The sequence below is a fragment of the Microplitis mediator genome, chromosome 2 (genome assembly GCF_029852145.1).
Source record: "Microplitis mediator isolate UGA2020A chromosome 2, iyMicMedi2.1, whole genome shotgun sequence".
Lineage (NCBI taxonomy): Eukaryota > Metazoa > Arthropoda > Insecta > Hymenoptera > Braconidae > Microplitis > Microplitis mediator.
The window spans coordinates 351,421-365,608 of NC_079970.1; the positions used below are offsets into that span (position 1 = coordinate 351,421).

The 14,188-nt window shown below is 35.1% G+C and overlaps 1 long non-coding RNA gene across 1 annotated transcript in view; it reads left to right on the forward strand.

Annotated features, from left to right (window-relative positions):
• Positions 1-14,188, forward strand: part of LOC130678536 (uncharacterized) — a 120,638-nt gene that overhangs the window by 40,722 nt on the left and 65,728 nt on the right. The gene's annotated exons all lie outside the window — the stretch shown is intronic.

Below are 14,188 nucleotides of genomic sequence, written 5' to 3' on the forward strand. Positions count from 1 at the left end.
GGTAAAATGTGGGATGCCGTAATGAAAAAATACTGTCACAGGTATCGAAGTGTGTCGGGTAGAGGTTGTCATCATTCCGTTGAATAAATTTATCGTACCACAGCCCGCAGACAGATATATATATATATGAATATCTATTTTAAAAAAATTGCCCCGCTAATGAATAACACGTATAATGCGTTAAATAATCAACCATTGCCCATCTTACAATTAAAATTTTTTTTTATTATCATATTATTTGTTTTTTATTATAATAGACATTGTTCTGCCGGTTGTTTCGTAAATTTGCATGCGGGAAATACTTGAGCATTCCTCTCGCGCGACTTTCTCTTAAAGTTTGTGTGTATCAAGGCAACTCCTGAGGGCGTCGTTTCAGAAATACTTCCGTCTATACCAGAAGCTCTAAGATCTTCAATTAATTATGGTTGTTAATTAGACAACACTGAGTTGAGTTGCAATGCTCTGCTCCTCCTACTCAGACGATTATCCGTTGGCATGTTGTTGTTCTTGTTGTTGTTGTTGTTCTTGTTGTTATATGTGTATACTACTAGACTTAACTCATACAACATTTAACGTCCAATCTCCTTGTCCATTTATTAATACTTAATTACACGCTTTCATTATCAAGATGCCTATTTCATTTTAGTAGCACAATTATTTAGAATATCGACGTTATTACTCAGTTATACTTAGTTGTTTAGTTCTATTTTTTTATTCGCTGCAAAGTACACCTCAAAAATTTTTTTTTTAAGGAAACTCATCTCCGTTGTGATAATCATTCTCTTTTACGTTGGCTACAGACATTCTTTTTGTTGATAAGAGCACAAAATAAACATCATCTTTGATAGGATTTTAATGAGTAGTTGGGTTTCACAAACTCTCAAGGTTTAGTCGTATTTACAAGCATTTTCTGCTGGAGATTAATACCCGATCATTATAAAAAAAAGTAAATATTTTCCCACGAGATAAAGCGATTTTGCGTAATAATACTCAAAGATGAAAGAAAAATTTAAAAAAAATAACTAAACCGTAAGAATGGATTTAGAGGATCAGAGTAAGGGAGGTCACTTGAAAAGTACAAAGCAGCTTTGGCAAATGACACAACACGCACACGCTATTGGATCACATTAGCAGATGATGCACTTATTCGGTCGAGGGCCCATGAAGATTGCAGCGATTTAAAAAGTAACGCTTTTGGTCTCGTCGCGAAAAGACCTCGGGCGTGCATTAGCGGACTTCTTTGTAGCCGGGACGGTAGCGTGTCTGGATACATTACATCGTGCGTGGTTTTTTGTTAAACTTACAACAATGTCGAGTTTAATCTTTTGTGCAGTAAAAGAGGATACTCAGTCCATGTACAAAGTAAGAAAAAAAGAGAAGGCCTACTTAGGGTATTATATGTACTAGGTTCCGTTTATTGAGTGGCAGTAGTGGGATTTTAATACTCTTTGTTGATTTAATGCACGTGTGACCTCAAGTGCTGTGGACATTTGTCCAAAGCCACCAGTTCAGAGTCATGGGAATTATTTTTTATTAGTTTTTAATCCCAGTATTTTATTTCAAGGGCAGTATTGTACTTATTAACAGGCTTTCAAGCCATCATTGAACCACAATGCCCCGAGTGTTTTTGTAGTAAATATTTTGAAATGAATTGACGATTAATTAAGAGTTTGAAATAGGAAACAATGATTTATCAACACACTAGTAAATTTAGTCCGATAAATTGACTAAACATGTCTGTGCAGAGGATTTATCTCTTGTTGGTCTTCGATTGCGTTGTTGGGCTCGGAGTTACAAAAAAAAATCCCTGTTTATTCCGAGAGTGACAGTGAGCATTCAATTATCGTCGTCAGTGTAGCCGTTTTAACCTACGGTAACAGCAAAGGCCATAAAGAGCGAGGGAGAGAGATATAGAGAGAATTAACGTTGGGCAGCGGTGCGTAGAGGAAACGTGGTTGCGCGGGTGATGTACCCGCGTGATTCAAGGGTAGGCGTGGCTCTTCACTATTGATTGTATTTAGTAAATCGAAGGGGTCGTACTACGAGTGATAGGGGTGACATACGGTTGCCTGGACAAAGGGACAAGATGGACAAAGAGCTTTGTTTTTTTAGATTGGGTGTCGTCCGCCGGCAGGTCAGTGTCACCTTCCTACACACCACAGTCCGCTATTCAAATTAATTGCTGATGATTCTTTTTATCATCTAAATAAATGCGCAAACTGTAAATAAAGCTTTTTAGTTTTTATTTTTTTTTTTAAATAATTTTTCGGTATTATTCACGTTGTTAATCGATAATTGAAATTTATCGCGACGATTGTTTTTTTTTTTTTTTTTTCCACCAACGTTCTGTGGATAATTGAAGCTATCGCAGTATATCTGCCGCAATATCTGCCGAGTGCAGGTAGTTCCTTTCTGCTTTGAACCAATACTACCACGACGATGTTGGTTTTCCCACTGCTGTAAATGTATACCTAGTTATATCCCTTTTATAATCCTAAAAAATGGTCCTCGACATTTATTCCCAGGTACATTTGCTAAAAAAATCTGTGTTGCTTAAATTCATATGGATTTTATAAAATTTTATTTTATGACATTCTCTTTTTTTTACTTATTTATTTATTTATTTTTTTATTACTTATACATATTTACTATAATTATTATTACTACTATTTTTTTCTTTAATAATAATTTGTGGCTGATAAATTGATGATGATAGTAGTATATGCAGAGTGCATAATGATTACGGTACACCGCAATTCACGAGGGAATACGAGTATAGATTATGATCAATGTTTCCAATTGCCAATGCAACATATTACTGGTTGTATATATACATTTATACAAATACATATACATCCCTATATATATATATATATATCGATTTACCGTATCCTTTTTCATTGGGTTTACATCTTTCTCTGTTTATTTCCGACGAGCATCAGTTGTGCAATATTTACTGTGCAAATAACAATTTTACATTTTACGTTATCATTTCTTGTGTTAAAACAAACACTCTATATTATCTAAAGTTTTTTTTTTGCAAAGTAAATTTTGGAATAGCATCTATATGAATAAAAATAAAATAAAAACCAATAAAATGAAACAGGGTTGTTGAGTTTAGGTGTAGCGAATACTAAAGACAAAACTAGATAGTATAGAATTGTCAGCAAAGAGCAAAGCGAACGTGATGTGGTAACAGTGAATGTCGGGTGGTAAAGCCAGCAGCCATCTCGTCTACCAGAATGGACATGGAACAATACTAATCGCATGAAACCACTCTGTGAAGCGCATACACTACTGTCGTGATACTCATACACCCACACAAAATACCCACACACTTGTACAGAATTTGGCTGCCGGCTAATCCAGATCAAGGGATACATTCTATTCAACTTTTAACGTTAACGCCATTCATACAGGGCAATGACGATCCAAACAAAATTCCGTGCATCCCGTGCGTAACCATACGTTGTCTCGTTCATTTAACAGTAGATTGGACCTCATGGAATGCGAATAATTATTGTCTACCAGTTGATAGAATCTACTGCAATGTCTACGATTTTATTGGGATACTGTTGTGAAAAGTAATAATAACATCTTGCTCTCAACTATCAATTTACGAATTCATCCATCAAGTCAATAATTGCCAATATACGAAGCAGTATTATCTTTCTTATCAAATTGTTATTATTATTGATACCTTACACAGCTGATATTTCTTGGCATTCGAAATGAACGATCGAATCCATCGCTGGCATACTGGTGCCGATTCATCACAGTTTGCCCAAAGATTATATTACGCGAATAGGAGTTTGATCGAAGCGTAGCGGCACAACCGAAAGCAGCCCCCAGTGCTAGATAATTCAATATCCAGCGCTCTTTGCTGGCTAATTTGAATAACTCATTGAATATATTCAACATGTGTCATCGACAGTAAAATTAATCAAGAATCGATTATAGTATGCAGTCAAAGGGTCGTTGTCCCGGCGTCCACAGGTCTATCCACGGTTTGCTACGCACCAAACCGCTTCTCAGGGTCTCTATCTATACTACATCATCATAAAACTGATGCGGTCTTTATCTACGCGTTGACTCTCGACAATTGACGAGTGTAATTGAGGACGCAAATATAAATTGAAAAGTCGATTCACCGACTAATAGAAACCTCATTTTATGCGTTGATGGTTATTTATTCATTGGGAATAGAATAAAAGAAAAAACTTTGAATAAAAAAAGAGCCGCCATCGGGAATTCGATTATAAACTTGATGCTGATGCCGATGCCTGAGTAAAATGCTATTGAATTTTATTTCCAATCGAGTACTCGCTGTAATCTCAGCCTCATAACGGCCATTTATTTACGATGGGTAAATACAAACTGACTGCAATCCATGTAACTCAGAGATGCGACTACGCTGAAAAAAATTATTAACAATCACATTCGTAAAGATTATTACCCGGTGTCATTTATGACTTGGAGTATCGTGTACTAATTATTGCTAATTTAATGATTTGCAAATACGATAACCGAGCCCCAGTAAAGTCTACACAGCATTCGGAGTTTTCGAGGCAAATCTGGTAAGTAACAATGAGGTATTATTCAGCGGTTGGTCCCCCGTAGCACCGCGGGATAATTAGAACCAGCAGTATGCTACCGGTAGTAGTCCATACCGTAGTATCCGTAGATGCGGAGATACATTGGCGGCAGCGGCGGCGATGGGAAACGGCTGTGAGCTTTATATACTCGTCCATGCGTGATCTACACCAATTTAACCCAAACAAATAGATGCAATTCATGAAAAATACAACGGTTTTTCCGGTCTGTATCACCAAGTAGTGTAACTATCCAAGGATCGGTGAACATATTTAATGGAGTTTTATTTTTAAAAAACTCCTTTTATTGTTGTTATTATTACCGGTAGTATTTGTTTCCTTGTTTATTTTTATTCAGCACATTCTTCAATATCCAGCTCGTTAAATTTTGCCGGCAGGCCTGACGATCAATGGCACTGCGAACTCAAAACATTATATACATTAAGTTCATTGTTCTACTCGGAAGATTCCATTAACTATTGCCCATCTTAGAGGCCGATTCCTTGCTGAATACTGCTGCTGGTGGTGAAGCCAAGTCTATCTGCATCATTTCATACCGGCGCAATAATGCCTATTGGCATACCTCAGTATCTAGTTACCGCCTCCCCATTTCCTGGCTTGTTTTCTATTCAGAAAACTTTTATTTCAGCACAACCGTCTCATACTTGTTATACAATCTCCACGTAGAGCATAAACCACTGTAGTGAATTCCGACTTGTCAGTTTATAAGTACAAACACTATAGCACTAGCACTATCACAAGACAGTTGATCGATAGATGGTATTATAAAAATAATACGAATTTTTAGCAGAATGCTCCCAGTGCGTGACGCACAATCTCCGGAATCTTAAATCGCCCTGCCGAGAATAAGGAATACGCGATATAATATGCACAAGCTCTGGTCCATTACTGGTTAAATTCTCTGGTAGCATGGCAATTCTTCTTCTTGTTTTACCCTCGAAAATTGCGCGGCTCACAATAAGACTACAGTGCAGATATGCCGATTGCTCTGGGCGACAGAGATATTTTCGAGATTCCGCCCGATTCGAGCAGCATACGTAAATTAATATTATCGTGGCCAGTTCTTCCGGCTATACGGTGAGGTATTGGTAGACAAAGACAAAGACAAAGAGGTAGTGCGTGCATCATGTGGATATGAGATAAATAGAGGGAGAGAGAGAGGCCGAGAGGCGATAGAGGGTGTTACGCCCATTGGAAAAGATATCCATCTCAGACCCTGGGGCTCCCGCGCCTACTGTTGCCCCCGTATGCAGTCTATCTCTCTTTACTCAGTACGTAACTCTGCACATACGTTCACCGTAATTGCAGATTCGATCTCCGAACTATATGCTGGCTCTTTACTCTTGACGGGGCTTATGCACAGCGGGATATGCAATCGACCGATTCAAAACTGGGTTAGCCAAAGGCTCTCAAAAGTTGTGCGCACTTGTACCATCCAGAAACGTCTGTAATGAGCGATAATTTCACAATGCTGTTTAATATTTTATATTTTTTATTTCGGTTTACGAACCGTAATCTCCTTAAAATACTATAATTTATCATTTTGGTTGAATAATTCCCGGGAGATTATTTTTTCTTTTCCTTAACGAAACAATGTAATAAAATAATGATTCGTATTAGTTTTCCGTGTAATTTCGCAGGAATAGAATGCCAGAGGTTTTCTCGTGCTTGGAGCTAATTAATTGTTATCTTTAATGAGGAAATAAAAGAGAATTGCGGTGAGCGCAGTAGGTATCATTTCAACAAAAGACTACCCCTCGATGTATACAATTAAATCCACTCAACACGGTCGCGACCTCGTCTCTCTTAGAGTTGGTCGCATCCTGCATTCTAATTATTTCAAGGTCAATGCTCAGAATGTGTGATCATCTACGTTGATTACCGAGGAATCGATCGACATTTGAATTAATTACGCTTAACTATCGGTATATTAATTTATCGTGATTATAAATATTTATACAGCACTTGTACGCTTTTAATTAACTTTCATTTATTCTTTCCAGTTATTTAGTTTATTTTATTTTTTTTTTATTGCAAATTTTTTTAACACCGAATTCTCACGTGAAAAAAATATTATAAAATAAAAATAGTTCTCCCCTTTTATTTTTTTAACATAGGTGCATCGAGATTGCCGCTAGTCGTCGTGCCAATTATGTGTGAAATTTGATTTTTATCGCCGCTCACATGGGGTTTCATACGCGCGTCCAATGCATAACAGTTTTTTTTCTGTTGAAAAACTTTTGCCGCTCTAGTGTCTGTTATAAAATAAAATATCGCAAATTGGATTTTTACAACGCGATTTAATTAAATAAACCAATAATGACAGTAATAAAAAATTATCAATACCAAATGATAAAATATAAAATTTTACAGTTTGATAATTTATCATTTTTTTTTTTGGCTCAGGTCTCCCTGTACTCTTGCAACAAATGAATATAAAGATATTTAATAATTTATATTCCATCAAAACAATAATATTTAATTAGCATAATTCACGCACGAGCAACTTGAAGAAAGCCGTTATAGCTCTCATCGAATGGTATCTGGACCTAACCTTGTCCGTAAGCCCAGAGGGCTGAATTTAAACTTAGCTTCGATATAAATCTCGAGGGTTCACTTCCTCCGGCAGGCATTCAGAACTAGCTAACAAAAATATTAGAAAACAATCTTATAAGCTCTTTTATTTGTGAATGGACTTGCTCCATCGATGGGAGGGTATATTGTGCTTCAAGTGGACTCTCCGTACGTCTAGGAGGGCCAATTATATTATACCTACATTGAGGTATACATCCATACCCACGAGTGCTGTTCAAGTGGTAGTGAAAGGTACAAGGCACAATTCATCTCGTGACTAATGCCAAACGATCCTTGAGCATCCTTCGCGCTCTTATTGCATACCCGACCAACACAATTTTATTATTATATATATATATACAAATATATATGTATATGCTTTCTTGTCTACCATCTTAACAACCGTTTATTCCGCTTAAGAATGCGAAAACGTTATTCTTTATTTGGTAAATAATAAAACTATATACAATAGTCTAATAATTTGCGAGGGCAATTTCTCTTTGAGAGCAGCCCATCAGGAACAAATACTTAAAGTATAAACAGCTTATAGCTTTAACATACTCTCGAGTTTTAAGAGTATAGAGGAAATATAATTTAGAAATCAAGCGAAGGAGCGACTTCTTAGTTGTAAAATTGGTATATATAACCGGACGGTCAAAGCCAGAACTCGGTTTCCTTACTCTTTATATTAGTTTACTCTTGCTGCAGCAATTACACTCGATAGCACCCGAGGGATGACTAAAGTTGCCGGAAGCGCGACATGATTTCTCCCGAGGAATAACCGCAGCCAGTGCGCCCACACTCTGCTCTACATGCACACTATCCATACGTGTGTATTTGCACTGGGAAAATGGTTTAGTCTCTTGCGAATCCCATTGCCTATGTCTAATATAACTTGTAAAGCATAGACGGAAGTGCTCTGTCATTATTTTTTATTCGCTCACCCGACGAAAATAATTATTATATTTTAATTGAATAAATGCTTAACAATTCAAATGCGGTAATTAATAATAATCCTGGTGGTTTTGAAAGTTAATTAAATATAACGCTTGGCAGTAAACGTTAATAAAGTTTAATTAGAAGACAAGTTTGATGACTTGATTGAATATTATATTGACGAATAATTGATGAATATCTGTGTGGAATATAATAATGTGAGTTCGATCGAGGAATTAAATGTTTCAGTGAAATCAGGTCTCGTTTAAAATTCATCCGGTGAATTCCAATATTACTCAGGGAGTAAGCGTGTTTGTCTTCGTCCTACTTAAAATCTAAAACTATGTGGCCCAATTCCTTGGTGTGAAAATTGATTGTGAGCATCATCTCTTTCTCAGTATAATTTTCTAGCATACTTGCATTAAAATGTCATCTTAACCTCTTCTCGTGCAATGTTTCAACAACTATTTGCTTATTTGACAGAATTGCTAAAGTGTCGTATAAGTACTCGTTCACTCCACTCGTACTCTACAACCTCTGAGTAAGTAAGAGTAGTTAAGGTTACAAATTACAGATGTGGTTTATTCGTTCATTTCAGTAAAATGTTATTTTAATTTTAAACTTCAGACTCACTTAAATCATTGTTAAGTATAATTTTGTACTTGAAGATTTTTTACATACAAATAATTCAAATTTATAACTTTTTAAAATCCTTCCAAAGTACTGGAAGGCAGATCAAACGCTAATATATAAATCTGGGCATCGGTTGACCCTGCGGGCCAGTCTCAAAATTTCTCATTGTTTTCGAGTTCCTTGAGCTCGAAAACATTGTTGTAAATGGATTTTTGAGCTCTATGAGAAAATACAAAGAAAATCTGGATCCAGTGCTCGGTGTTGTGAAAAAAAATCTGTCTATCGTACGTACGTACACACATCCATACACTCGGACATCATCTTGAAATTAGTCAGAATAGCTCCCTAGAACGTCGAAACTTTGAGATCTGTAAGAAATTCGAATTTCGAAAATTGGATCGAAACCAATAACTTCCCTTTTTTTTGGAATTTCTCAATTTTCTTAGCGGGAAGTTATAAAAAAAATATATACAAGAAATTTTCTGCGAATTTAGAGTTATACAGCATAATCGGGGTAAAATGGACCATCGAAAAAATTTTAATCTCAAGCTGGAAAAATTTGATTTTATTAAAATTATTGTGTCTCGTCATACCTCGATTTGTTATAAATAAGAATGATGACAAGTAGAAATGTTTTCATCGACTTTATTATGATATTCGGATAATAATCTATGGCATTTATGATTCGATGTAAACACAACGCTTTTTTTACCGTACAGCAAAAATTGTGTGGTGTATGAGTATACGCAATATTATATTCTATTCATGTATTATAGCTCTTGTGTGCTTCCAATTTCACAACGACTATAATATAATTTGCCTGAGGGATAAACACTCTCGAAGATTGGTTGCCGATGGAAATAAGTTAAGACCAAGAAGTAGTCTCAGCCAAGTCATACCAAGTAAAGTAAAGTATCTTTTCCTTTATCTCTTTTCCTCTTTCTGCTCACCAACTTGTGTGTTATGCGGACGCACAAGATATTAGATTGTCAGTCAGATCCATGGGCGTTGTGCCTTGAGCTACCAGAGAGTGCAACTACCATTTTGCTTCTAACTTGAATCAAAGCCAACATACTCGAGCTCAAGCTCCAGCTTCAGCTCCTTTCCAGTTCAACTTGACTCCTCACATCCTCAGCTAGTGTCTAATGCGAGCCTCATCAACACAACCTTAGAGAATATCACGAGATTTTTACATTGTATAGACAAAACCACTTACAACCACTCACGACGAGAGCTAAAAAACACTAGGAACAAAAAGATATAAGAATAAATAAAGGAGTTGGTAAATCTGACCAACGGCGAACACTGAACACTCCGATCCCCAAGGCGACTAAAGTCTAACTTGAGCTCAATTTAACTATTTATGCAGACATTAACCGCAAGTATGCAAAGTAAAATTGCATTTAAAATTACATTAAGCTGAAAGAAAAAAAAAAACCAAATATCTAACACGTTAACTTTTATTTTATAATCACTTTAATTGCCGAATCTGCCATTAATTTTAAAACTTTTTATCGGCATTTATTTTTAAAAGTTTTTTCCTTATGCACCCAAAACACCATCAGTCCATTAACCCCAACTTTTACTTTTAAACTCAACAAACCCCAAAATTACTGATTGTTAGCATCAAGTCACATTTACTTTTATGATAAAACTTAAAGGACGAAGGACGAAGCTACTGTAAGCCTTAGTTTAAACAGAAACAGACAAAATAGGATCTATACATATAATTGTGTATAGATATAGATGTAGAGAATGAGAGGAGGGTGTTCGGGTTATATTAGAAAGAGTAGTCAAGTATCGCGTGTGTTTATGGTGGGTTCGTTCGCGTTTCCATTTAGTGGGAGTTTAACGTGTGGCTATAATGTAACGCGCACTCAAACTCAAAGCCCCGCGGTCGCTCCACGGACACGGATACGGACATGAACATAATAGTTAGCCAGTTATTTAGGTAACACCCGTGTCGCTGCACCGCGTGAAAAGACGTTTCATGCTCGTTCCCACTCGCGATCCTCGAAAATTATGCAAGCCTAGCTAGCAGGCTATATCCCACGTAAATGCTTGCTCATGGTTTTAGCAGACCATTTAATACGTTATTATCATCATCATTGTAATCATCGGCATAATAATTATCCTCATCATTGTTATCATTATCATACGCCGTGTACTTTTACTCATTAACGATCATTATACTTGGGGTTACTTTATGATTTATTCCATATAAGCTTATCAGTCATAGTCATAAGCTCTGGTTCAGTGTTTTCTAATCAATTTATTTTGTAATCATCTTATTAAATGGCTCATTTGTTGGTGTCAAAGATCCTCATTTTTGTTATCTTTCTTTGGAATAAAGGTACTGTGTCTGTATATAATACTAACGGTCATTATAATTATATTACATAATTTAAATGGTTGAAATCCTTGCGGACTGTAAATTTACTCCCCTGATTCAAAAGCAATAGCCATTTGAATCGTGATTGTTGAGTAAGTTGAGGGTGCTTGCATCATTTGTCACGATATTACAGTAAATGACAATTGATTGACCGTGTAAATGTCACTTTGAATTATCATCATAGTCAGCTCTGTATTGATCTCTCATTTATCAAATTCAAATTTATAATCATTTTTGAAAAAATAATTTCAATTCAAACAGACCTGCGTCAATTTAATTCAGATCTACTTATATAGATCTCTTGGATCTTAAATTTTTAGTAAAATTTATTTGAATCGATTATTTTTAAATTTATTCATACAATTTATCTTTTGATTTTGAAAATTTGAGTTTAATAATTTAAAAAAGAATAAAAATATACTTTTGAAAGTTTGTTATTTATATTGAATGGTTGGCAGTATAACTTTTAAACAATATTTTTTATAGAGAGTTTATTGTGATTACGACCGAGAGGTTTCCGTGTTGCAGTTTAACTTTTCCCCTTCATAAAGATTCCGACTGGTACGTGCACCTTGTACAAATCTCATATATCGTAAATATTTTTACACACGTGTTGCACACTTGACATGTACCGTTTGGAAAAAAATATATAAAAAAGTAAGAAAAGAAGTGAACGAACGAGTAAATGCAAAAGTTATTTTCTCGTGATTCAGGCTATCAATAAAATGACAAATCCATTGAGATGCCGTTTTAACGCACGTGTTACACGACAAATGGAATACAATTTTTAGAGGTACGCTTGTGAGTAAAACGGGAAAGGATGAAAAAAATTAAGTATTGAGTTAAAAAACGATCGTTTCCCAGAGACCAAGAGTGCTGGAGACAGAAATTGTAAGAATATGTGTAAGAAAAGAAGACACACTTTGCACGCGATTCACGTTCTAAAGGGCGACACCCCAATAACTGGCTTCGAGATTTGTGGTCCAAAGTAAGGAGGGACAAAACTTATCGATGATTTATTGAGTTATTTATTTTTCTCACACGACCAATATAATGCCGATTTCGCTTACTCTGCGTTACTTGTCAAAGATGTGCCTGAGTACATGTAGTGTAACATTTTTTTCCATTCCTCTTAAAAATTTTTAGGAATTTAAAAATAATTCCCAGGTATATTTAGATATCGCGGCAAAATGTTATATAATTGTTAAGAAAAACTTTTGAAAATTTTTATATTTAAAAATATTCACTTGCCGAGTTTGTTGATATAAGGGGCAAAATGCTCAGCCCAAAATTTTTAGTTGAATTTTTTTTTTCGAATGAAAGATGTCAGATGTCAATTTTTAGTGGATATTTCGAGACAATCTGTAATGACCGATAAAAAATTCAAATTCTAGCCTGACAATTAATTTATCGTGACCTTGTAATTACGATACCTGGTTTGCTCTACTTTAGAAAAATAAATGGATTAATAAACACAGCAAATGAAAAAATTAAAAATCGCCAATGTTGATGTGTTTACTCAAGTGCTATAGCTACAAATAAAAGCATGAGCAGTGATATAATAAATATTTAAATTTGAAATGGACAAAAAAAGTATCTGTTTGGTTAACTGATGATAGAATGACACACGATGAAGATTGAAAGATATAAAACAAAAATAGTAATAGCAATATCAAAATAATCGTATTCATTATTAGAATTTTATTTAAAAGCTGACAGTGATTTAAAATGGATTGTAAATTTATCACGATGAAAAATCGAGCATCACAGGCGGCAATCTGTTGCATTTAATGGCAAAAGTTTAGTATCTTGTTGTTTTATACGTACAATAGAAAAATAGGAATGCAAGCTGTCCAAGAAAGCTACCTTGTTGTTTGCTTCATTCCTCCGGCATTTAAACTTTACCGTATAAGAGACCGTGTAAAATGAATGCTTCAGTTTCTACGCTCGTAGATGCTCGTAGACGCTTTTTTCTACCATCTTACTATATTTCCACCACTACTATTACTATCCAAGAACTTTACTACTTACCACTCGACGTTATGCTGTTGGCGGATTACTTGAGGAGATGTTAAAGAACAAAAACCTTCGAGAAGTACTCCTCACTCTCCTTATACATACTACCCAACTACTGTTGCTGGAACAGTGAGTGGATTTTGACGTGGTACTTTGAAAAAATTTTGAATGTTTCTCATGAAAAGTTTAAAAAGCCCTTCGGCTATTTATATTTAAATATATTCTGCTGGTGACGTGCTTTAATTATAATAGACGTCTGTTAACCAATTAATGCTACATAAAACGTTTTAATAAATTTTATTATAATTTTACAATTTCAAAAGTCTTTCAATTCATTGATTTTTTTTTAACAATTTATGAATCAATTATATTCGAGCTTTTGTTATTTTTTAACCAGATACCGAACTGGTTACTCAAAAATGATTTTTTTTTATTTTTTCGACTGAATTATTTTGTCTTGAGGGACAGTTTTAAATGTGTTAGGGTGACTGATTCCATCAGTTACGGCTACCTTATAATAAAAAAAAAAGAAAATAAATAAAGATCAAGGTTCGAGATGAAAAGTTTTTGCTGCAATAATTGTCGGTAAATAAATTAATATGTTAGTACGGTACTGAGTAGGATTTTCTGAAATGGCTATTGTCAGAGGGGAAGTTAATATTGAGAAACGAGCGAGGTGCTTAGACTAAATCCGTGCCAAGAAGATGAATCTATATGCTTTTATTTTTTTTCTTTATCCCTCCTTACGTTTTTGTTACTTCCATTCTTTATTTTATTTCTCATTCCCTCAACATACGTATCCACGAGTCAGTCAAGACGATGAATGTCAGCGAAAGTTTAGTGTCAGAGTTATAAGAAAAGTAAAATTTTTTCGTAAATCCTCTATCGCGCGATCCGTACGCAAATGTGGCTTTCGTTTGTCTTGCGTTTTTTTTACCCCAAAAAATTTTTACATCTCAAATCCTTATTTTCAAGTTTTTATTCTCTTTTATTTATATTCTCCGAGTGTCAGAAAAATTATCGC